At 54.3% G+C, this 17440-nt stretch overlaps 1 non-coding gene and 86 pseudogenes across 1 annotated transcript; all 87 read left to right on the top strand.

The window, feature by feature from the left end:
- Nucleotides 1–160: 160 nt before the first annotated feature.
- On the top strand, nucleotides 161–289 carry LOC144183009 (5S ribosomal RNA; annotated as a pseudogene).
- A 56-nt stretch (nucleotides 290–345) lies between these two features.
- LOC144181934 (5S ribosomal RNA) lies at nucleotides 346–464 on the top strand (annotated as a pseudogene).
- Nucleotides 465–520: 56 nt separating this feature from the next.
- On the top strand, nucleotides 521–649 carry LOC144187030 (5S ribosomal RNA; annotated as a pseudogene).
- Nucleotides 650–705: 56 nt separating this feature from the next.
- LOC144188602 (5S ribosomal RNA) lies at nucleotides 706–824 on the top strand (annotated as a pseudogene).
- Nucleotides 825–880: 56 nt separating this feature from the next.
- On the top strand, nucleotides 881–999 carry LOC144181963 (5S ribosomal RNA; annotated as a pseudogene).
- A 56-nt stretch (nucleotides 1000–1055) lies between these two features.
- On the top strand, nucleotides 1056–1174 carry LOC144188424 (5S ribosomal RNA; annotated as a pseudogene).
- Nucleotides 1175–1230: 56 nt separating this feature from the next.
- Nucleotides 1231–1349, top strand: LOC144188615 (5S ribosomal RNA; annotated as a pseudogene).
- A 56-nt stretch (nucleotides 1350–1405) lies between these two features.
- Nucleotides 1406–1524, top strand: LOC144187818 (5S ribosomal RNA). Its single transcript, XR_013324905.1, has one exon. It is a non-coding gene; the product is annotated as a 5S ribosomal RNA (ribosomal RNA).
- A 56-nt stretch (nucleotides 1525–1580) lies between these two features.
- On the top strand, nucleotides 1581–1709 carry LOC144186245 (5S ribosomal RNA; annotated as a pseudogene).
- Nucleotides 1710–1765: 56 nt separating this feature from the next.
- Nucleotides 1766–1884, top strand: LOC144188601 (5S ribosomal RNA; annotated as a pseudogene).
- Nucleotides 1885–1940: 56 nt separating this feature from the next.
- On the top strand, nucleotides 1941–2059 carry LOC144181962 (5S ribosomal RNA; annotated as a pseudogene).
- A 56-nt stretch (nucleotides 2060–2115) lies between these two features.
- On the top strand, nucleotides 2116–2234 carry LOC144188423 (5S ribosomal RNA; annotated as a pseudogene).
- Nucleotides 2235–2290: 56 nt separating this feature from the next.
- Nucleotides 2291–2409, top strand: LOC144183273 (5S ribosomal RNA; annotated as a pseudogene).
- A 56-nt stretch (nucleotides 2410–2465) lies between these two features.
- Nucleotides 2466–2594, top strand: LOC144183760 (5S ribosomal RNA; annotated as a pseudogene).
- A 56-nt stretch (nucleotides 2595–2650) lies between these two features.
- Nucleotides 2651–2769, top strand: LOC144187927 (5S ribosomal RNA; annotated as a pseudogene).
- A 56-nt stretch (nucleotides 2770–2825) lies between these two features.
- Nucleotides 2826–2944, top strand: LOC144191230 (5S ribosomal RNA; annotated as a pseudogene).
- A 56-nt stretch (nucleotides 2945–3000) lies between these two features.
- On the top strand, nucleotides 3001–3129 carry LOC144182954 (5S ribosomal RNA; annotated as a pseudogene).
- Nucleotides 3130–3185: 56 nt separating this feature from the next.
- On the top strand, nucleotides 3186–3304 carry LOC144188081 (5S ribosomal RNA; annotated as a pseudogene).
- A 56-nt stretch (nucleotides 3305–3360) lies between these two features.
- Nucleotides 3361–3479, top strand: LOC144184912 (5S ribosomal RNA; annotated as a pseudogene).
- A 56-nt stretch (nucleotides 3480–3535) lies between these two features.
- On the top strand, nucleotides 3536–3654 carry LOC144190019 (5S ribosomal RNA; annotated as a pseudogene).
- Nucleotides 3655–3710: 56 nt separating this feature from the next.
- Nucleotides 3711–3829, top strand: LOC144185953 (5S ribosomal RNA; annotated as a pseudogene).
- Nucleotides 3830–3885: 56 nt separating this feature from the next.
- On the top strand, nucleotides 3886–4004 carry LOC144183130 (5S ribosomal RNA; annotated as a pseudogene).
- Nucleotides 4005–4060: 56 nt separating this feature from the next.
- Nucleotides 4061–4179, top strand: LOC144186877 (5S ribosomal RNA; annotated as a pseudogene).
- A 56-nt stretch (nucleotides 4180–4235) lies between these two features.
- On the top strand, nucleotides 4236–4364 carry LOC144184472 (5S ribosomal RNA; annotated as a pseudogene).
- Nucleotides 4365–4420: 56 nt separating this feature from the next.
- Nucleotides 4421–4549, top strand: LOC144186090 (5S ribosomal RNA; annotated as a pseudogene).
- Nucleotides 4550–4605: 56 nt separating this feature from the next.
- On the top strand, nucleotides 4606–4724 carry LOC144183272 (5S ribosomal RNA; annotated as a pseudogene).
- Nucleotides 4725–4780: 56 nt separating this feature from the next.
- On the top strand, nucleotides 4781–4909 carry LOC144184283 (5S ribosomal RNA; annotated as a pseudogene).
- Nucleotides 4910–4965: 56 nt separating this feature from the next.
- Nucleotides 4966–5084, top strand: LOC144187926 (5S ribosomal RNA; annotated as a pseudogene).
- A 56-nt stretch (nucleotides 5085–5140) lies between these two features.
- On the top strand, nucleotides 5141–5259 carry LOC144191229 (5S ribosomal RNA; annotated as a pseudogene).
- A 56-nt stretch (nucleotides 5260–5315) lies between these two features.
- On the top strand, nucleotides 5316–5444 carry LOC144182953 (5S ribosomal RNA; annotated as a pseudogene).
- A 56-nt stretch (nucleotides 5445–5500) lies between these two features.
- Nucleotides 5501–5619, top strand: LOC144188080 (5S ribosomal RNA; annotated as a pseudogene).
- Nucleotides 5620–5675: 56 nt separating this feature from the next.
- LOC144190018 (5S ribosomal RNA) lies at nucleotides 5676–5794 on the top strand (annotated as a pseudogene).
- Nucleotides 5795–5850: 56 nt separating this feature from the next.
- Nucleotides 5851–5969, top strand: LOC144185952 (5S ribosomal RNA; annotated as a pseudogene).
- A 56-nt stretch (nucleotides 5970–6025) lies between these two features.
- LOC144183118 (5S ribosomal RNA) lies at nucleotides 6026–6144 on the top strand (annotated as a pseudogene).
- A 56-nt stretch (nucleotides 6145–6200) lies between these two features.
- On the top strand, nucleotides 6201–6319 carry LOC144186865 (5S ribosomal RNA; annotated as a pseudogene).
- A 56-nt stretch (nucleotides 6320–6375) lies between these two features.
- Nucleotides 6376–6504, top strand: LOC144184471 (5S ribosomal RNA; annotated as a pseudogene).
- Nucleotides 6505–6560: 56 nt separating this feature from the next.
- LOC144186089 (5S ribosomal RNA) lies at nucleotides 6561–6689 on the top strand (annotated as a pseudogene).
- Nucleotides 6690–6745: 56 nt separating this feature from the next.
- On the top strand, nucleotides 6746–6864 carry LOC144183271 (5S ribosomal RNA; annotated as a pseudogene).
- Nucleotides 6865–6920: 56 nt separating this feature from the next.
- Nucleotides 6921–7049, top strand: LOC144184282 (5S ribosomal RNA; annotated as a pseudogene).
- A 56-nt stretch (nucleotides 7050–7105) lies between these two features.
- On the top strand, nucleotides 7106–7224 carry LOC144187925 (5S ribosomal RNA; annotated as a pseudogene).
- A 56-nt stretch (nucleotides 7225–7280) lies between these two features.
- LOC144191228 (5S ribosomal RNA) lies at nucleotides 7281–7399 on the top strand (annotated as a pseudogene).
- Nucleotides 7400–7455: 56 nt separating this feature from the next.
- LOC144182952 (5S ribosomal RNA) lies at nucleotides 7456–7584 on the top strand (annotated as a pseudogene).
- A 56-nt stretch (nucleotides 7585–7640) lies between these two features.
- Nucleotides 7641–7759, top strand: LOC144188079 (5S ribosomal RNA; annotated as a pseudogene).
- A 56-nt stretch (nucleotides 7760–7815) lies between these two features.
- On the top strand, nucleotides 7816–7934 carry LOC144185427 (5S ribosomal RNA; annotated as a pseudogene).
- A 56-nt stretch (nucleotides 7935–7990) lies between these two features.
- LOC144190017 (5S ribosomal RNA) lies at nucleotides 7991–8109 on the top strand (annotated as a pseudogene).
- A 56-nt stretch (nucleotides 8110–8165) lies between these two features.
- LOC144185950 (5S ribosomal RNA) lies at nucleotides 8166–8284 on the top strand (annotated as a pseudogene).
- A 56-nt stretch (nucleotides 8285–8340) lies between these two features.
- LOC144183106 (5S ribosomal RNA) lies at nucleotides 8341–8459 on the top strand (annotated as a pseudogene).
- Nucleotides 8460–8515: 56 nt separating this feature from the next.
- LOC144189843 (5S ribosomal RNA) lies at nucleotides 8516–8634 on the top strand (annotated as a pseudogene).
- Nucleotides 8635–8690: 56 nt separating this feature from the next.
- On the top strand, nucleotides 8691–8819 carry LOC144184470 (5S ribosomal RNA; annotated as a pseudogene).
- Nucleotides 8820–8875: 56 nt separating this feature from the next.
- LOC144186088 (5S ribosomal RNA) lies at nucleotides 8876–9004 on the top strand (annotated as a pseudogene).
- A 56-nt stretch (nucleotides 9005–9060) lies between these two features.
- Nucleotides 9061–9179, top strand: LOC144191480 (5S ribosomal RNA; annotated as a pseudogene).
- A 56-nt stretch (nucleotides 9180–9235) lies between these two features.
- On the top strand, nucleotides 9236–9354 carry LOC144183524 (5S ribosomal RNA; annotated as a pseudogene).
- A 56-nt stretch (nucleotides 9355–9410) lies between these two features.
- On the top strand, nucleotides 9411–9529 carry LOC144186813 (5S ribosomal RNA; annotated as a pseudogene).
- Nucleotides 9530–9585: 56 nt separating this feature from the next.
- Nucleotides 9586–9704, top strand: LOC144189071 (5S ribosomal RNA; annotated as a pseudogene).
- A 56-nt stretch (nucleotides 9705–9760) lies between these two features.
- LOC144191353 (5S ribosomal RNA) lies at nucleotides 9761–9879 on the top strand (annotated as a pseudogene).
- Nucleotides 9880–9935: 56 nt separating this feature from the next.
- On the top strand, nucleotides 9936–10054 carry LOC144191496 (5S ribosomal RNA; annotated as a pseudogene).
- A 56-nt stretch (nucleotides 10055–10110) lies between these two features.
- LOC144188939 (5S ribosomal RNA) lies at nucleotides 10111–10229 on the top strand (annotated as a pseudogene).
- A 56-nt stretch (nucleotides 10230–10285) lies between these two features.
- On the top strand, nucleotides 10286–10404 carry LOC144189123 (5S ribosomal RNA; annotated as a pseudogene).
- A 56-nt stretch (nucleotides 10405–10460) lies between these two features.
- On the top strand, nucleotides 10461–10579 carry LOC144182559 (5S ribosomal RNA; annotated as a pseudogene).
- A 56-nt stretch (nucleotides 10580–10635) lies between these two features.
- Nucleotides 10636–10754, top strand: LOC144185034 (5S ribosomal RNA; annotated as a pseudogene).
- Nucleotides 10755–10810: 56 nt separating this feature from the next.
- LOC144189541 (5S ribosomal RNA) lies at nucleotides 10811–10929 on the top strand (annotated as a pseudogene).
- Nucleotides 10930–10985: 56 nt separating this feature from the next.
- LOC144186812 (5S ribosomal RNA) lies at nucleotides 10986–11104 on the top strand (annotated as a pseudogene).
- A 56-nt stretch (nucleotides 11105–11160) lies between these two features.
- Nucleotides 11161–11279, top strand: LOC144182558 (5S ribosomal RNA; annotated as a pseudogene).
- A 56-nt stretch (nucleotides 11280–11335) lies between these two features.
- LOC144188210 (5S ribosomal RNA) lies at nucleotides 11336–11454 on the top strand (annotated as a pseudogene).
- A 56-nt stretch (nucleotides 11455–11510) lies between these two features.
- Nucleotides 11511–11629, top strand: LOC144191740 (5S ribosomal RNA; annotated as a pseudogene).
- A 56-nt stretch (nucleotides 11630–11685) lies between these two features.
- On the top strand, nucleotides 11686–11804 carry LOC144184615 (5S ribosomal RNA; annotated as a pseudogene).
- A 231-nt stretch (nucleotides 11805–12035) lies between these two features.
- On the top strand, nucleotides 12036–12154 carry LOC144189901 (5S ribosomal RNA; annotated as a pseudogene).
- A 56-nt stretch (nucleotides 12155–12210) lies between these two features.
- Nucleotides 12211–12329, top strand: LOC144182456 (5S ribosomal RNA; annotated as a pseudogene).
- A 56-nt stretch (nucleotides 12330–12385) lies between these two features.
- On the top strand, nucleotides 12386–12504 carry LOC144183667 (5S ribosomal RNA; annotated as a pseudogene).
- A 56-nt stretch (nucleotides 12505–12560) lies between these two features.
- On the top strand, nucleotides 12561–12679 carry LOC144182531 (5S ribosomal RNA; annotated as a pseudogene).
- Nucleotides 12680–12735: 56 nt separating this feature from the next.
- LOC144183340 (5S ribosomal RNA) lies at nucleotides 12736–12854 on the top strand (annotated as a pseudogene).
- A 56-nt stretch (nucleotides 12855–12910) lies between these two features.
- Nucleotides 12911–13029, top strand: LOC144185559 (5S ribosomal RNA; annotated as a pseudogene).
- A 56-nt stretch (nucleotides 13030–13085) lies between these two features.
- On the top strand, nucleotides 13086–13204 carry LOC144187911 (5S ribosomal RNA; annotated as a pseudogene).
- A 56-nt stretch (nucleotides 13205–13260) lies between these two features.
- Nucleotides 13261–13379, top strand: LOC144183331 (5S ribosomal RNA; annotated as a pseudogene).
- Nucleotides 13380–13435: 56 nt separating this feature from the next.
- Nucleotides 13436–13554, top strand: LOC144182378 (5S ribosomal RNA; annotated as a pseudogene).
- A 56-nt stretch (nucleotides 13555–13610) lies between these two features.
- LOC144186811 (5S ribosomal RNA) lies at nucleotides 13611–13729 on the top strand (annotated as a pseudogene).
- Nucleotides 13730–13785: 56 nt separating this feature from the next.
- On the top strand, nucleotides 13786–13904 carry LOC144189087 (5S ribosomal RNA; annotated as a pseudogene).
- A 56-nt stretch (nucleotides 13905–13960) lies between these two features.
- LOC144190627 (5S ribosomal RNA) lies at nucleotides 13961–14079 on the top strand (annotated as a pseudogene).
- Nucleotides 14080–14135: 56 nt separating this feature from the next.
- Nucleotides 14136–14254, top strand: LOC144188064 (5S ribosomal RNA; annotated as a pseudogene).
- Nucleotides 14255–14310: 56 nt separating this feature from the next.
- Nucleotides 14311–14429, top strand: LOC144189900 (5S ribosomal RNA; annotated as a pseudogene).
- A 56-nt stretch (nucleotides 14430–14485) lies between these two features.
- On the top strand, nucleotides 14486–14604 carry LOC144186010 (5S ribosomal RNA; annotated as a pseudogene).
- A 56-nt stretch (nucleotides 14605–14660) lies between these two features.
- On the top strand, nucleotides 14661–14779 carry LOC144183666 (5S ribosomal RNA; annotated as a pseudogene).
- Nucleotides 14780–14835: 56 nt separating this feature from the next.
- LOC144186854 (5S ribosomal RNA) lies at nucleotides 14836–14964 on the top strand (annotated as a pseudogene).
- Nucleotides 14965–15020: 56 nt separating this feature from the next.
- On the top strand, nucleotides 15021–15149 carry LOC144186574 (5S ribosomal RNA; annotated as a pseudogene).
- Nucleotides 15150–15205: 56 nt separating this feature from the next.
- On the top strand, nucleotides 15206–15334 carry LOC144187065 (5S ribosomal RNA; annotated as a pseudogene).
- A 56-nt stretch (nucleotides 15335–15390) lies between these two features.
- On the top strand, nucleotides 15391–15519 carry LOC144185611 (5S ribosomal RNA; annotated as a pseudogene).
- Nucleotides 15520–15575: 56 nt separating this feature from the next.
- LOC144188898 (5S ribosomal RNA) lies at nucleotides 15576–15694 on the top strand (annotated as a pseudogene).
- Nucleotides 15695–17440: the final 1746 nt, after the last annotated feature.

Genomic DNA, 17440 nt, shown 5'->3' with positions numbered 1-17440 from the left:
GGCCCGATCTCGTCCGATCTCGTCCGATCTCGGCAGCCAAGCATCGTTCGGCCTGGTTAGTACCTGATTGGGAGACAGCTTGGGAATACCAGGTGCTGTGAGCATCATACCCTGCAACTTTTTCGACATTTCATGGGTGTCCATCTGCAAGAGCAGTACCGCTCACAGCCATACCACCCTGATAAGGCCCGATCTCGCCCGATCTCGTCCGATCTCGGCAGCCAAGCATGGTTCGGCCTGGTTAGTACCTGATTGGGAGACCGCTTGGGAATACCAGGTGCTGTGAGCATCATACCCCGCATCTTTTTCGACATTTCATGGGTGTCCATCTGCAAAAGCAGTACCGCTCACGGCCATACCACCCTGAAAAGGCCCGATCTCGTCCGATCTCGGAAGCCAAGCATGGTTCGGCCTGGTTAGTACCTGAATGGGAAACCGCTTGGGAATACCAGGTGCTGTGAGCATCATACCCCGCATCTTTTTCGACATTTCATGGGTGTCCATCTGCAAGAGCAGTACCGCTCACGGCCATACCACCCTGATAAGGCCCGATCTCGCCCGATCTCGTCCGATCTTGGAAGCCGAGCATGGTTCGGCCTGTTTAGTACCTGATTGGGGGACCGCTTGGGAATACCAGGTGCTGTGAGCATCATACCCCGCATCTTTTTCGACATTTCATGGGTGTCCATCTGCAAGAGCAGTACCGCTCATGGCCATACCACCCTGAAAAGGCCCGATCTCGTCCGATCTCGGAAGCCAAGCATGGTTCGGCCTGTTTAGTACCTGATTGGGAGACCGCTTGGGAATACCAGGTGCTGTGAGCATCATACCCCGCATCTTTTTCGACATTTCATGGGTGTCCATCTGCTAGTGCAGTACCGCTCACGGCCATACCACCCTGAAAAGGCCCGATCTCGTCCGATCTCGGCAGCCAAGCATGGTTCGGCTTGTTTAGTACCTGATTGGGAGACCGCTTCGGAATACCAGGTGCTGTGAGCATCATACCCCGCATTTTTTTCGACATTTCATGGGTGTCCATCTGCTAGTGCAGTACCGCTCACGGCCATACCACCCTGATAAGGCCCGATCTCGTCCGATCTCGGAAGCCAAGCATGGTTCGGCCTGTTTAGTACCTGATTGGGAGACCGCTTGGGAATACCAGGTGCTGTGAGCATCATACCCCGCATCTTTTTCGACATTTCATGGGTGTCCATCTGCTAGTGCAGTATCGCTCACGGCCATACCACCCTGAAAAGGCCCGATCTCATCCGATCTCGGAAGCCAAGCATGGTTCGGCCTGGTTAGTACCTGAATGGGAAACCGCTTGGGAATACCAGGTGCTGTGAGCATCATACCCCGCATCTTTTTCGACATTTCATGGGTGTCCATCTGCAAAAGCAGTACCGCTCACGGCCATACCACCCTGAAAAGGCCCGATCTCGTCCGATCTCGGAAGCCAAGCATGGTTCGGCCTGGTTAGTACCTGAATGGGAGACCGCTTGGGAATACCAGGTGCTGTGAGCATCATACCCCGCATCTTTTTCGACATTTCATGGGTGTCCATCTGCAAGAGCAGTACCGCTCACGGCCATACCACCCTGATAAGGCCCGATCTCGCCCGATCTCGTCCGATCTCGGAAGCCGAGCATGGTTCGGCCTGTTTAGTACCTGATTGGGGGACCGCTTGGGAATACCAGGTGCTGTGAGCATCATACCCCGCATCTTTTTCGACATTTCATGGGTGTCCATCTGCAAGAGCAGTACCGCTCATGGCCATACCACCCTGAAAAGGCCCGATCTCGTCCGATCTCGGAAGCCAAGCATGGTTCGGCCTGTTTAGTACCTGATTGGGAGACCGCTTGGGAATACCAGGTGCTGTGAGCATCATACCCCGCATCTTTTTCGACATTTCATGGGTGTCCATCTGCTAGTGCAGTACCGCTCACGGCCATACCACCCTGAAAAGGCCCGATCTCGTCCGATCTCGGCAGCCAAGCATGGTTCGGCTTGTTTAGTACCTGATTGGGAGACCGCTTCGGAATACCAGGTGCTGTGAGCATCATACCCCGCATTTTTTTCGACATTTCATGGGTGTCCATCTGCTAGTGCAGTACCGCTCACGGCCATACCACCCTGATAAGGCCCGATCTCGTCCGATCTCGGAAGCCAAGCATGGTTCGGCCTGTTTAGTACCTGATTGGGAGACCGCTTGGGAATACCAGGTGCTGTGAGCATCATACCCCGCATCTTTTTCGACATTTCATGGGTGTCCATCTGCTAGTGCAGTATCGCTCACGGCCATACCACCCTGAAAAGGCCCGATCTCGTCCGATCTCGGAAGCCAAGCATGGCTCGGCCTGTTTAGTACCTGATTGGGAGACCGCTTGGGAATACCAGGTACTTTGAGCATCATACCCCGCATCTTTTTCGACATTTCATGGGTGTCCATCTGCTAGTGCAGTACCGCTCACGGCCATACCACCCTGAAAAGGCCCGATCTCGCCCGCTCTCGTCCGATCTCGGCAGCCAAGCATGGTTTGGCCTGGTTAGTACCTGATTGGGAGACCGCTTGGGAATACCAGGTGCTGTGAGCATCATACCCCGCATCTTTTTCGACATTTCATGGGTGTCCATCTGCTAGTACAGTACCGCTCACGGCCATACCACCCTGAAAAGGCCCGATCTCGTCCGATCTCGGAAGCCAAGCATGGCTCGGCCTGGTCAGTACCTGATTGGGAGACCGCTTGGGAATACCAGGTGCTGTGAGCATCATACCCCGCATCTTTTTCGACATTTCATGGGTGTCCATCTGCTGGTGCAGTACCGCTCACGGCCATACCACCCTGAAAAGGCCCGATCTCGCCCGATCTCGGAAGCCAAGCATGGTTCGGCCTGTTTAGTACCTGATTGGGAGACCGCTTGGGAATGCCAGGTGCTGTGAGCATCATACCCCGCATCTTTTTCGACATTTCATGGGTGTCCATCTGCTAGTGCAGTACCGCTCACGGCCATACCACCCTGAAAAGGCCCGATCTCGTCCGATCTCGTCCGATCTCGGCAGCCAAGCATGGTTCGGCCTGGTTAGTACCTGATTGGGAGACCGCTTGGGAATACCAGGTGCTGTGAGCATCATACCCCGCATCTTTTTCGACATTTCATGGGTGTTCATCTGCAAGAGCGGTACCGCTCACGGCCATACCACCCTGATAAGGCCCGATCTCGTCCGATCTCGGCAGCCAAGCATGGTTCGGCCTGGTTAGTACCTGATTGGGAGACCGCTTGGGAATACCAGGTGCTGTGAGCATCATACCCCGCATCTTTTTCGACATTTCATGGGTGTCCATCTGCAAGAGCAGTACCTGCCATGGCCATACCACCCTGAAAGGGCCCGACCTCGTCCGATCTCGGAAGCCAAGCATGGTTCGGCCTGGTTAGTACCTGATTGGGAGACCGCTTGGGAATACCAGGTGCTGTGAGCATCATACCCCGCATCTTTTTCGACATTTCATGGGTGTCCATCTGCAAGAGCAGTACCGCTCACGGCCATACCACCCTGAAAAGGCCCGATCTCGTCCGATCTCGGAAGCCAAGCATGGTTCGGCCTGGTTAGTACCTGATTGGGAGAGCGCTTGGGAATACCAGGTGCTGTGAGCATCATACCCCGCATCTTTTTCGACATTTCATGGGTGTCCATCTGCAAGGGCAATACCGCTCACGGCCATACCACCCTGAAAAGGCCCGATCTCGTCCGATCTCTGCAGCCAAGCATTGTTCGGCCTGGTTAGTACCTGATTGGGAGACCGCTTGGGAATACCAGATGCTGTGAGCGTCATACCCCGCATCTTTTTCGACATTTCATGGGTGTCCATCTGCAAGCCCAGTACCGCTCACGGCCATACCACCCTGAAAAGGCCCGATCTCGTCCGACCTCGGAAGCCAAGCATGGTTCGGCCTGGTTAGTACCTGATTGGGAGACCGCTTGGGAATACCAGGTGCTGTGAGCACCATACCCCGCATCTTTTTCGACATTTCATGGGTGTCCATCTGCAAGAGCAGTACCGCTCACGGCCATACCACCCTGAAAAGGCCCGATCTCGTCCGATCTCGGCAGCCAAGCATGGTTCGGCCTGGTTAGTACCTGATTGGGAGACCGCTTGGGAATACCAGGTGCTGTGAGCATCATATCCTGCATCTTTTTCGACATTTCATGGGTGTCCATCTGCAAGAGCAGTACCGCTCACGGCCATACCACCCTGATAAGGCCCGATCTCGTCCGATCTCGTCTGATCTCGGCAGCCAAGCATGGTTCGGCCTGGTTAGTACCTGATTGGGAGACCGCTTGGGAAATCCAGGTGCTGTGAGCATCATACACCGCATCTTTTTCGACATTTCATGGGTGTCCATCTGCAAGAGCAGTACCGCTCACGGCCATACCACCCTGATAAGGCCCGATCTCGTCCGATCTCGTCCGATCTCGGCAGCCAAGCATTGTTCGGCCTGGTTAGTACCTGATTGGGAGACCGCTTGGGAATACCAGGTGCTGTGAGCATCATACCCCGCATCTTTTTCGACATTTCATGGGTGTCCATCTGCTAGTGCAGTATCGCTCACGGCCATACCACCCTGAAAAGGCCCGATCTCGTCCGATCTCGGAAGCCAAGCATGGCTCGGCCTGTTTAGTACCTGATTGGGAGACCGCTTGGGAATACCAGGTACTTTGAGCATCATACCCCGCATCTTTTTCGACATTTCATGGGTGTCCATCTGCTAGTGCAGTACCGCTCACGGCCATACCACCCTGAAAAGGCCCGATCTCGCCCGCTCTCGTCCGATCTCGGCAGCCAAGCATGGTTCGGCCTGGTTAGTACCTGATTGGGAGACCGCTTGGGAATACCAGGTGCTGTGAGCATCATACCCCGCATCTTTTTCGACATTTCATGGGTGTCCATCTGCTAGTACAGTACCGCTCACGGCCATACCACCCTGAAAAGGCCCGATCTCGTCCGATCTCGGAAGCCAAGCATGGCTCGGCCTGGTCAGTACCTGATTGGGAGACCGCTTGGGAATACCAGGTGCTGTGAGCATCATACCCCGCATCTTTTTCGACATTTCATGGGTGTCCATCTGCTGGTGCAGTACCGCTCACGGCCATACCACCCTGAAAAGGCCCGATCTCGCCCGATCTCGGAAGCCAAGCATGGTTCGGCCTGTTTAGTACCTGATTGGGAGACCGCTTGGGAATGCCAGGTGCTGTGAGCATCATACCCCGCATCTTTTTCGACATTTCATGGGTGTCCATCTGCTAGTGCAGTACCGCTCACGGCCATACCACCCTGAAAAGGCCCGATCTCGTCCGATCTCGTCCGATCTCGGCAGCCAAGCATGGTTCGGCCTGGTTAGTACCTGATTGGGAGACCGCTTGGGAATACCAGGTGCTGTGAGCATCATACCCCGCATCTTTTTCGACATTTCATGGGTGTTCATCTGCAAGAGCAGTACCGCTCACGGCCATACCACCCTGATAAGGCCCGATCTCGTCCGATCTCGGCAGCCAAGCATGGTTCGGCCTGGTTAGTACCTGATTGGGAGACCGCTTGGGAATACCAGGTGCTGTGAGCATCATACCCCGCATCTTTTTCGACATTTCATGGGTGTCCATCTGCAAGAGCAGTACCGCTCACGGCCATACCACCCTGAAAAGGCCCGATCTCGTCCGATCTCGGAAGCCAAGCATGGTTCGGCCTGGTTAGTACCTGATTGGGAGAGCGCTTGGGAATACCAGGTGCTGTGAGCATCATACCCCGCATCTTTTTCGACATTTCATGGGTGTCCATCTGCAAGGGCAATACCGCTCACGGCCATACCACCCTGAAAAGGCCCGATCTCGTCCGATCTCTGCAGCCAAGCATTGTTCGGCCTGGTTAGTACCTGATTGGGAGACCGCTTGGGAATACCAGATGCTGTGAGCGTCATACCCCGCATCTTTTTCGACATTTCATGGGTGTCCATCTGCAAGCCCAGTACCGCTCACGGCCATACCACCCTGAAAAGGCCCGATCTCGTCCGACCTCGGAAGCCAAGCATGGTTCGGCCTGGTTAGTACCTGATTGGGAGACCGCTTGGGAATACCAGGTGCTGTGAGCACCATACCCCGCATCTTTTTCGACATTTCATGGGTGTCCATCTGCAAGAGCAGTACCGCTCACGGCCATACCACCCTGAAAAGGCCCGATCTCGTCCGATCTCGGCAGCCAAGCATGGTTCGGCCTGGTTAGTACCTGATTGGGAGACCGCTTGGGAATACCAGGTGCTGTGAGCATCATATCCTGCATCTTTTTCGACATTTCATGGGTGTCCATCTGCAAGAGCAGTACCGCTCACGGCCATACCACCCTGATAAGGCCCGATCTCGTCCGATCTCGTCTGATCTCGGCAGCCAAGCATGGTTCGGCCTGGTTAGTACCTGATTGGGAGACCGCTTGGGAAATCCAGGTGCTGTGAGCATCATACACCGCATCTTTTTCGACATTTCATGGGTGTCCATCTGCAAGAGCAGTACCGCTCACGGCCATACCACCCTGATAAGGCCCGATCTCGTCCGATCTCGTCCGATCTCGGCAGCCAAGCATTGTTCGGCCTGGTTAGTACCTGATTGGGAGACCGCTTGGGAATACCAGGTGCTGTGAGCATCATACCCCGCATCTTTTTCGACATTTCATGGGTGTCCATCTGCTAGTGCAGTATCGCTCACGGCCATACCACCCTGAAAAGGCCCGATCTCGTCCGATCTCGGAAGCCAAGCATGGCTCGGCCTGTTTAGTACCTGATTGGGAGACCGCTTGGGAATACCAGGTACTTTGAGCATCATACCCCGCATCTTTTTCGACATTTCATGGGTGTCCATCTGCTAGTGCAGTACCGCTCACGGCCATACCACCCTGAAAAGGCCCGATCTCGCCCGCTCTCGTCCGATCTCGGCAGCCAAGCATGGTTCGGCCTGGTTAGTACCTGATTGGGAGACCGCTTGGGAATACCAGGTGCTGTGAGCATCATACCCCGCATCTTTTTCGACATTTCATGGGTGTCCATCTGCTAGTACAGTACCGCTCACGGCCATACCACCCTGAAAAGGCCCGATCTCGTCCGATCTCGGAAGCCAAGCATGGCTCGGCCTGGTCAGTACCTGATTGGGAGACCGCTTGGGAATACCAGGTGCTGTGAGCATCATACCCCGCATCTTTTTCGACATTTCATGGGTGTCCATCTGCTGGTGCAGTACCGCTCACGGCCATACCACCCTGAAAAGGCCCGATCTCGCCCGATCTCGGAAGCCAAGCATGGTTCGGCCTGTTTAGTACCTGATTGGGAGACCGCTTGGGAATGCCAGGTGCTGTGAGCATCATACCCCGCATCTTTTTCGACATTTCATGGGTGTCCATCTGCTAGTGCAGTACCGCTCACGGCCATACCACCCTGAAAAGGCCCGATCTCGTCCGATCTCGTCCGATCTCGGCAGCCAAGCATGGTTCGGCCTGGTTAGTACCTGATTGGGAGACCGCTTGGGAATACCAGGTGCTGTGAGCATCATACCCCGCATCTTTTTCGACATTTCATGGGTGTTCATCTGCAAGAGCAGTACCGCTCACGGCCATACCACCCTGATAAGGCCCGATCTCGTCCGATCTCGGCAGCCAAGCATGGTTCGGCCTGGTTAGTACCTGATTGGGAGACCGCTTGGGAATACCAGGTGCTGTGAGCATCATACCCCGCATCTTTTTCGACATTTCATGGGTGTCCATCTGCAAGAGCAGTACCTGCCATGGCCATACCACCCTGAAAAGGCCCGACCTCGTCCGATCTCGGAAGCCAAGCATGGTTCGGCCTGGTTAGTACCTGATTGGGAGACCGCTTGGGAATACCAGGTGCTGTGAGCATCATACCCCGCATCTTTTTCGACATTTCATGGGTGTCCATCTGCAAGAGCAGTACCGCTCACGGCCATACCACCCTGAAAAGGCCCGATCTCGTCCGATCTCGGAAGCCAAGCATGGTTCGGCCTGGTTAGTACCTGATTGGGAGAGCGCTTGGGAATACCAGGTGCTGTGAGCATCATACCCCGCATCTTTTTCGACATTTCATGGGTGTCCATCTGCAAGGGCAATACCGCTCACGGCCATACCACCCTGAAAAGGCCCGATCTCGTCCGATCTCTGCAGCCAAGCATTGTTCGGCCTGGTTAGTACCTGATTGGGAGACCGCTTGGGAATACCAGATGCTGTGAGCGTCATACCCCGCATCTTTTTCGACATTTCATGGGTGTCCATCTGCAAGCCCAGTACCGCTCACGGCCATACCACCCTGAAAAGGCCCGATCTCGTCCGACCTCGGAAGCCAAGCATGGTTCGGCCTGGTTAGTACCTGATTGGGAGACCGCTTGGGAATACCAGGTGCTGTGAGCACCATACCCCGCATCTTTTTCGACATTTCATGGGTGTCCATCTGCAAGAGCAGTACCGCTCACGGCCATACCACCCTGAAAAGGCCCGATCTCGTCCGATCTCGGCAGCCAAGCATGATTCGGCCTGGTTAGTACCTGATTGGGAGACCGCTTGGGAATACCAGGTGCTGTGAGCATCATATCCTGCATCTTTTTCGACATTTCATGGGTGTCCATCTGCAAGAGCAGTACCGCTCACGGCCATACCACCCTGATAAGGCCCGATCTCGTCCGATCTCGTCTGATCTCGGCAGCCAAGCATGGTTCGGCCTGGTTAGTACCTGATTGGGAGACCGCTTGGGAAATCCAGGTGCTGTGAGCATCATACACCGCATCTTTTTCGACATTTCATGGGTGTCCATCTGCAAGAGCAGTACCGCTCACGGCCATACCACCCTGATAAGGCCCGATCTCGTCCGATCTCGTCCGATCTCGGCAGCCAAGCATTGTTCGGCCTGGTTAGTACCTGATTGGGAGACCGCTTGGGAATACCAGGTGCTGTGAGCATCATACCCCGCATCTTTTTCGACATTTCATGGGTGTCCATCTGCTGGTGCAGTACCGCTTACGGCCATACCACCCTGAAAAGGCCCGATCTCGTCCGATCTCGGAAGCCAAGCATGGTTCGGCCTGTTTAGTACCTGATTGGGAGACCGCTTGGGAATACCAAGTGCTGTGAGCATCATACCCCGCATCTTTTTCGACATTTCATGGGTGTCCATCTGCTAGTGCAGTACTGCTCACGGCCATACCACCCTGAAAAGGCCCGATCTCGTCCGATCTCGGAAGCCAAGCATGGTTCAGCCTGTTTAGTACCTGAATGGGAGACCGCTTGGGAATACCAGCTGCTGTGAGCATCATACCCCGCATCTTTTTCGACATTTCATGGGTGTCCATCTGCAAGAGCAGTACCGCTCACGGCCATACCACCCTGAAAAGGCCCGATCTCGTCCTGTCTCGGCAGCCAAGCATGGTTCGGCCCGTTTAGTACCTGATTGGGAGACCGCTTGGGAATACCAAGTGCTGTGAGCATCATACCCCGCATCTATTTCGACATTTCATGGGTGTCCATCTGCAAGAGCAGTACCGCTCACGGCCATACCACCCTGAAAAGGCCCGATCTCGTCCGATCTCGGAAGCCAAGCATTGTTCGGCCTGGTTAGTACCTGATTGGGAGACCGCTTGGGAATACCAGGTGCTGTGAGCATCATACCCCGCATCTTTTTCGACATTTCATGGGTGTCCATCTGCTAGTGCAGTACCGCTCACGGCCATACCACCCCGAAAAGGCCCGATCTCGTCCGATCTCGGAAGCCAAGCATGGTTCGGCATGGTTAGTACCTGATTGGGAGACCGCTTGGGAATACCAGGTGCTGTGAGCATCATACCCCGCATCTTTTTCGACATTTCATGGGTGTCCATCTGCAAGAGCAGTACCGCTCACGGCTATACCACCCTGAAAAGGCCCGATCTCCTCCGATCTCGGAAGCCAAGCATTGTTCGGCCTGGTTAGTACCTGATTGGGAGACCGCTTGGGAATACCAGGTGCTGTGAGCATCATACCCAGCATCTTTTTCGACATTTCATGGGTGTCCATCTGCTGGTGCAGTACCGCTCACGGCCATACCACCCTGAAAAGGCCTGATCTCGTCTGATCTCGGAAGCCAAGCATGGTTCGGCCTGATTAGTACCTGATTGGGAGACCGCTTGGGAATACCAGGTGCTGTGAGCATCATACCCCGCATCTTTTTCGACATTTCATGGGTGTCCATCTGCAAGAGCAGTACCGCTCACGGCCATACCACCCTGAAAAGGCCCGATCTCGTCCGATCTCGGAAGCCAAGCATGGTTCGGCCTGTTTAGTACCTGATTGGGAGACCGCTTGGGAATACCAGGTGCTGTGAGTATCATACCCCGCATCTTTTTCGACATTTCATGGGTGTCCATCTGCAAGAGCAGTACCGCTCACGGCCATACCACCCTGAAAAGGCCCGATCTCGCCCGATCTCGGAAGCCAAGCATTGTTCGGCCTGTTTAGTACCTGATTGGGAGACCGCTTGGGAATACCAGGTGCTGTGAGCATCATACCCCGCATCTTTTTCGACATTTCATGGGTGTCCATCTGCTAATGCAGTACCGCTCACGGCCATACCACCCTGAAAAGGCCCGATCTCGTCCTGTCTCGGCAGCCAAGCATGGTTCGGCCCGTTTAGTACCTGATTGGGAGACCGCTTGGGAATACCAGGTGCTGTGAGCATCATACCCAGCATCTTTTTCGACATTTCATGGGTGTCCATCTGCTGGTGCAGTACCGCTCACGGCCATACCACCCTGAAAAGGCCCGATCTCGTCTGATCTCGGAAGCCAAGCATGGTTCGGCCTGGTTAGTACCTGATTGGGAGACCGCTTGGGAATACCAAGTGCTGTGAGCATCATACCCCGCATCTTTTTCGACATTTCATGGGTGTCCATCTGCTAGTGCAGTACCGCTCACGGCCATACCACCCTGAAAAGGCCCGATCTCGTCCTGTCTCGGCAGCCAAGCATGGTTCGGCCCGTTTAGTACCTGATTGGGAGACCGCTTGGGAATACCAAGTGCTGTGAGCATCATACCCCGCATCTTTTTCGACATTTCATGGGTGTCCATCTGCAAGAGCAGTACCGCTTACGGCCATACCACCCTGAAAAGGCCCGATCTCGTCCGATCTCGGAAGCCAAGCATGGTTCGGCCTGGTTAGTACCTGATTGGGAGACCACTTGGGAATACCAGGTGCTGTGAGCATCATACCCCGCATCTTTTTCGACATTTCATGGGTGTCCATCTGCTAGTGCAGTACCGCTCACGGCCATACCACCCCGAAAAGGCCCGATCTCGTCCGATCTCGGAAGCCAAGCATGGTTCGGCCTGGTTAGTACCTGATTGGGAGACCGCTTGGGAATACCAGGTGCTGTGAGCATCATACCCCGCATCTTTTTCGACATTTCATGGGTGTCCATCTGCAAGAGCAGTACCGCTCACGGCCATACCACCCTGAAAAGGCCCGATCTCGTCCGATCTCGAAAGCCAAGCATGGTTCAGCCTGTTTAGTACCTGAATGGGAGACCGCTTGGGAATACCAGGTGCTGTGAGCATCATACCCCGCATCTTTTTCGACATTTCATGGGTGTCCATCTGCAAGAGCAGTACCGCTCACGGCCATACCACCCTGAAAAGGCCCGATCTCGTCCTGTCTCGGCAGCCAAGCATGGTTCGGCCCGTTTAGTACCTGATTGGGAGACCGCTTGGGAATACCAGGTGCTGTGAGCTTCATACCCCGCATCTTTTTCGACATTTCATGGGTGTCCATCTGCAAGACCAGTACCGCTCTCGGCCATACCACCCTGAAAAGGCCCGATCTCGTCCTGTCTCGGCAGCCAAGCATGGTTCGGCCCGTTTAGTGCCTGATTGGGAGACCGCTTGGGAATACCAGGTGCTGTGAGCATCATACCCAGCATCTTTTTCGACATTTCATGGGTGTCCATCTGCTGGTGCAGTACCGCTCACGGCCATACCACCCTGAAAAGGCCCGATCTCGTCTGATCTCGGAAGCCAAGCATGGTTCGGCCTGGTTAGTACCTGATTGGGAGACCGCTTGGGAATACCAGATGCTGTGAGCATCATACCCCGCACCTTTTTCGACATTTCATGGGTGTCCATCTGCTAGTGCAGTACCGCTCCCGGCCATACCACCCTGAAAAGGCCCAATCTCGTCCGATCTCGGAAGCCAAGCATGGTTCGGCCTGGTTAGTACCTGATTGGGAGACCCCTTGGGAATACCAGGTGCTGTGAGCATCATACCCCGCATCTTTTTCGACATTTCATGGGTGTCCATCTGCAGGCGCAGTACCACTCGCGGCCATACCACCCTGAAAAGGCCCGATCTCGTCCGATCTCAGAAGCCAAGCAAGGTTCGGCCTGGTTCGTACCTGATTGGGAGACCGCTTGGGAATACCAGGTGCTGTGAGCATCATACCCCGCATCTTTTTCGACATTTCATGGGTGTCCATCTGCTAGTGCAGTACCGCTCACGGCCATACCACCCTGAAAAGGCCCGATCTCGTCCGATCTTTGAAGCCAAGCATGGTTCGGCCTGTTTAGTACCTGATTGGGAGACCGCTTGGGAATACCAGGTGCTGTGAGCATCATACCCCGCATCTTTTTCGACATTTCATGGGTGTCCATCTGCATGAACAGTACCGCCCACGGCCATACCACCCTGAAAAGGCCCTATCTCGTCCGATCTTGGAAGCCAAGCATGGTTCGGCCTGTTTAGTACCTGATTGGGAGACCGCTTGGGAATACCAGGTGCTGTGAGCATCATACCCCGCATCTTTTTCGACATTTCATGGGTGTCCATCTGCAAGAGCAGTACCGCTCACGGCCATACCACCCTGAAAAGGCTCGATCTCGCCCGATCTCGGAAGCCAAGCATTGTTCGGCCTGGTTAGTACCTGATTGGGAGACCGCTTGGGAATACCAGGTCCTGTGAGCATCATACCCCGCATCTTTTTCGACATTTCATGGGTGTCCATCTGCTAGTGCAGTACCGCTCACGGCCATACCACCCTGAAAAGGCCCGATCTCGTCCGATCTCGGAAGCCAAGCATGGTTCGGCCTGTTTAGTACCTGATTGGGAGACCGCTTGGGAAAACCAGGTGCTGTGAGCATCATACCCCGCATCTTTTTCGACATTTCATGGGTGTCCATCTGCAAGAGCAGTACTGCTTACGGCCATACCACCCTGAAAAGGACCGATCTCGTCCGATCTCGGAAGCCAAGCATGGCTCGGCCTGGTTAGTATCTGATTGGGAGACCGCTTGGGAATACCAGGTACCGTGAGCATCATACCCCGCATCTTTTTCGACATTTCATGGGTGTCCATCTGCAAGAGCAGTACCGCTCACGGCCATACCACCCTGAAAAGGCCCGATCTCGTCCGATCTCGGAAGCCAAGCATGGTTCGGCCTGGTTAGTACCTGATTGGGAGACGGCTTGGGAATACCAAGTGCTGTGAGCATCATACCCCGCATCTTTTTCGACATTTCATGGGTGTCCATCTGCTAGTGCAGTACCGCTCACGGCCATACCACCCTGAAAAGGCCCGATCTCGTCCTGTCTCGGCAGCCAAGCATGGTTCGGCCCGTTTAGTACCTGATTGGGAGACCGCTTGGGAATACCAAGTGCTGTGAGCATCATACCCCGCATCTTTTTCGACATTTCATGGGTGTCCATCTGCAAAAGCAGTACCGCTTACTGCCATACCACCCTGAAAAGGCCCGATCTCGTCCGATCTCGGAAGCCAAGCATGGTTCGGCCTGGTTAGTACCTGATTGGGAGACCACTTGGGAATACCAGGTGCTGTGAGCATCATACCCCGCATCTTTTTCGACATTTCATGGGTGTCCATCTGCTAGTGCAGTACCGCTCACGGCCATACCACCCCAAAAAGGCCCGATCTCGTCCGATCTCGGAAGCCAAGCATGGTTCGGCCTGGTTAGTACCTGATTGGGAGACCGCTTGGGAATACCAGGTGCTGTGAGCATCATACCCCGCATCTTTTTCGACATTTCATGGGTGTCCATCTGCAAGAGCAGTACCGCTCACGGCCATACCACCCTGAAAAGGCCCGATCTCCTCTGATCTCGGAAGCCAAGCATGGTTCGGCCTGGTTAGTACCTGATTGGGAGACCGCTTGGGAATACCAGGTGCTGTGAGCATCATACCCAGCATCTTTTTCGACATTTCATGGGTGTCCATCTGCTGGTGCAGTACCGCTCACGGCCATACCACCCTGAAAAGGCCCGATCTCGTCTGATCTCGGAAGCCAAGCATGGTTCGGCCTGGTTAGTACCTGATTGGGAGACCGCTTGGGAATACCAGATGCTGTGAGCATCATACCCCGCACCTTTTTCGACATTTCATGGGTGTCCATCTGCTAGTGCAGTACCGCCCCCGGCCATACCACCCTGAAAAGGCCCAATCTCGTCCGATCTCGGAAGCCAAGCATGGTTCGGCCTGGTTAGTACCTGATTGGGAGGCCCCTTGGGAATACCAGGTGCTGTGAGCATCATACCCCGCATCTTTTTCGACATTTCATGGGTGTCCATCTGCAGGCGCAGTACCACTCGCGGCCATACCACCCTGAAAAGGCCCGATCTCGTCCGATCTCAGAAGCCAAGCAAGGTTCGGCCTGGTTCGTACCTGATTGGGAGACCGCTTGGGAATACCAGGTGCTGTGAGCATCATACCCCGCATATTTTTCGACATTTCATGGGTGTCCATCTGCTAGTACAGTACCACTCACGGCCATACCACCCTGAAAAGGCCCGATCTCGCCCGATCTCGTCCGATCTCGGCAGCCAAGCATGGTTCGGCCTGGTTAGAACCTGATTGGGAGACCGCTTGGGAATACCAGGTGCTGTGAGCATCATACCCCGCATCTTTTTCGACATTTCATGGGTGTCCATCTGCAAGAGCAGTACCGCTCACGGCCATACCACCCTGAAAAGGCCCGATCTCGCCCGATCTCGTCCGATCTCGGCAGCCAAGCATGGTTCGGCCTGGTTGGTACCTGATTGGGAGACTGGTTGGGAATACCAGGTGCTGTGAGCATCATACCCCGCACCTTTTTCGACATTTCATGGGTGTCCATCTGCAAGAGCAGTACCGCTCACGGCCATACCACCCTGATAAGGCCCGATCTCGCCCGATCTCGTCCGATCTCGGCAGCCAAGCAGGGTTCCGCCTGTTTAGTACCTGATTGGGAGACCGCTTGGGAATACCAGATGCTGTGAGCATCTTGCCCCGCATCTTTTTCGACATTTCATGGGTGTCCATCTGCAAAAGCAGTACCGCTCACGGCCATACCACCCTGAAAAGGCCCGATCTCGCCCGATCTCGTCCGATCTCGGCAGCCAAGCATGGTTCGGCCTGGTTCGTACCTGATTGGTAGACCGCTTGGGAATACCAGGTGCTGTGAGCATCATGCCCCGCATCTTTTTCGACATTTCATGGGTGTCCATCTGCAAGAGCAGTACCGCTCACGGCCATACCACCCTGAAAAGGCCCGATCTCGTCCGATCTCGGCAGCCAAGCATGGTTCGGCCTGTTTAGTACCTGATTGGGAGACCGCTTGGGAATACCAGGTGCTGTGAGCATCATACCCCGCATCTTTTTCGACATTTCATGGGTGATCTATCTGAAATCCAGATCAAATTCTGGATTTCAGATAGATCAGTTGTCATCATGCACCTTTTACCAAGACTGGACCTATAGTAGGACTTAGATGGAGAGCTATCTTAAAAAGAACATGTCCTCATTACTTGGGGGAGAAACAAAGGATCCAAAATCACTCAGAGCTGTCAGGAGTGGTTGGATTGCCTTTCCTGGCATGACGTCACGATAACTATCAGCTGTCACTAATTACGTGATTAGATTATTTTTGGTATTTAAGCATTATGATTTTCTGTGGACGCGGTTGGATCGACTGGTTAAGTTCTGGTTTCGTTTCCTGTTAATCCTCGTAGTAATTGCTGTTTCCATTGACGCCACGCCGCATGTTCAGTTCGTTTGTAATGAGTGGTCAAGCCAAGTTGTTTAAGTTATGTTACCCCGTTTATTAAATCAACCAACAAGAGCTACAGATCTGCCTCACCTTTCCAATTACTTCGGCGACTCTGCATCTGGGTTCAACTTACCCTACGATCGCGTCGCACTACGCGGCGAAATCGTAACAGCACGATCCAACCATTATGGACCCAGCGGAGCGCCACCCACGCTCGCGCCGACGCACTCGGCGACGCAAACCATCCACCTCGAAGACACCGGACTGCTTGGAATGTATAAGAAACCCCTCAGAATCGTTTAGGAATTTTGTAATGGACACACCGTGGTGCGGGGCTCTCAGGCACATCATTTCTAGAGATGAGCCACAGCTGGTAGAAGAGTTAGAGCCGCAGCGTACTCATACGCCCCACCACTGCTATGCACGTCGCCCTGGGAAGCCTTTACCGTTTCATCATGATGCCCAGGTGCGTACAACCACCAGAGAGCGCCCAAGTTATCTTATGCCTATGCCCAGAGGAATTGATTCACCATGGAGGGAGCCTGAAGATTCTGGTGAGGAGGACACCCGTTGAGGAAGTTCCCCACGGCCAGCAGCGTGGCCAGGATCTTCTTGAAGGTCCGGTTGCCGGCCAGCTGCTCCATGCCCAACTTCAGGTCAAACAGGGGCTCGGCGATCTCCTGCTCGAGTGCCTCATAGTTGAGTTTGAAAGACCACAGCTGCAGGCGGGGGGTCAAGGCGCTGACGGAAGCCAGGCCCGAGAGGAATTCCTCGGCCGTCCCCAGGGGAACGTCGGGATTGGCCGAGCGAGCCTCGCGGATCTTCTGCTTCTCCTCCTCTGTGGGCGTCATGCTCAGGATCTTCTCCACACCCTCCTTGTTGATGGCAAAGTCGTCAAAGTTGAGGATGGCGCTCTTGATGACGTGAACGGCGGGCAGGACCGTCATCCCGATGTTGATGGCGGTGCTCCGCTCGGAGTCCAGGACCAGGATCTCGGACTTTTTGCTCTCTGGCGCTTTCTTGGCCCATGGCGTCTCTTTGGCCCTGGACTCAAAGAGGTGCTCCAGCTTCCCCATGTCCACTTGGACCTTGTCCAGTGACGCCAAAAATAATCTAATCACGTAATTAGTGACAGCTGATAGTTATCGTGACGTCATGCCAGGAAAGGCAATCCAACCTCTCCTGACAAGAGCATCAAATAAAGACAATTTGTCGGTCTTTCGGGAACAGATTTTCTTGAAAAATAACCCTTTCGCTATGATTTCTAGAATTTTACTGACATAATGCAAGTGCATTCGCAGCTAGCCCTCAGAGATAAAATGAGTTGGATTTCCATCTC

Source organism: Stigmatopora nigra, unplaced genomic scaffold (genome assembly GCF_051989575.1).
Source record: "Stigmatopora nigra isolate UIUO_SnigA unplaced genomic scaffold, RoL_Snig_1.1 HiC_scaffold_24, whole genome shotgun sequence".
Taxonomy (NCBI): Eukaryota; Metazoa; Chordata; class Actinopteri; order Syngnathiformes; family Syngnathidae; genus Stigmatopora; species Stigmatopora nigra.
The sequence above is the reverse complement of the archived record's forward strand: the minus strand, read 5'-3'. Positions and strand labels throughout refer to the sequence as shown.